The sequence below is a fragment of the Myotis davidii genome, unplaced genomic scaffold (genome assembly GCF_000327345.1).
Source record: "Myotis davidii unplaced genomic scaffold, ASM32734v1 scaffold97, whole genome shotgun sequence".
Taxonomy (NCBI): Eukaryota; Metazoa; Chordata; class Mammalia; order Chiroptera; family Vespertilionidae; genus Myotis; species Myotis davidii.
Window position 1 is genome coordinate 4,886,414 of NW_006289392.1, and position 957 is coordinate 4,887,370.

The window sequence follows — 957 nt, forward strand, 5'->3', positions numbered from 1 at the left end:
GGGGGCAGTAGCAGAGGGGGGACAGGACAGACAGGGGGACAGGACAGACAGGGGGACAGGACAGACGGGGGGACAGGACAGACGGGGGACCCCGGAGGAGAAGCTGAGTGGTGTCCTGCGGGGAGAGGACGCGAGGGAAACGGGGTGCAGGAGGGAGGAAATGTGTGGGTTGGGAAGAAGCTACTGGGATGCAGGGAAGGGAGGGGCCAGCTGACAAGGAATTGGCCCCCAGCTCCTGTGCTTGGAACGGAGCTAGAATGCTGCTTCTCGGACAGGGCGGCCATGGAACCCAACCCTCAGCAAAGGGTGGGACATGAAGCTCTATTCTGGAAGCTTCCATCCGATGGAAATAAACACTCCTCATACCCAGCCAGGGGCTCAGCTTACGACCCCAGAGGGTGCTGGCTGGATGCCCGTCAGGCTGCTCGCCCACGGTTGTGGGTTCAATCCCGGGGAGGGGGTGTGCAGGAGGCAGCCAATCAATGTTTCTATTTCCCTGATGTTTCTATCTCTCTCCCCATCACCCTTCCTCTCTAAAATCAATAAAAAATATGTTTAAAAAATAAAATAAAAAAGAAACGAAATAGCACCTCCCCAGGAAAGAGAGACAGGACATGGCTGGTGGCTGAGGGCAGGCGGTGGGGGGTGTGGCCCAAACCCTGGTTTCTGAGATCGCCGCAGGCCCCCCCACCAAGGGGTAAGGGCGTGGTCCCCGGGTCCCAGCGGTCCTGGGTGCTAGGGGTGGGTGCTAGCAGTCCCGGGTGATAGCGGTCCTGGGTGCTAGGGGTCTCAGGTGCAAGAGGTCCCTGGGTCCCAGTGGTCCTGGGTGCGAGGGGTAGGTGCTAGAGGTCCCGGGTGCTAGGGGTCCCTGGTGTGAGGGGTGGGTGCTAGGGGTCCCAGGTGCAAGGGGTGGGTGCTAGGGGTCCCAGGTGCAAGGGGTGGGTGCTAGGGGTCCTG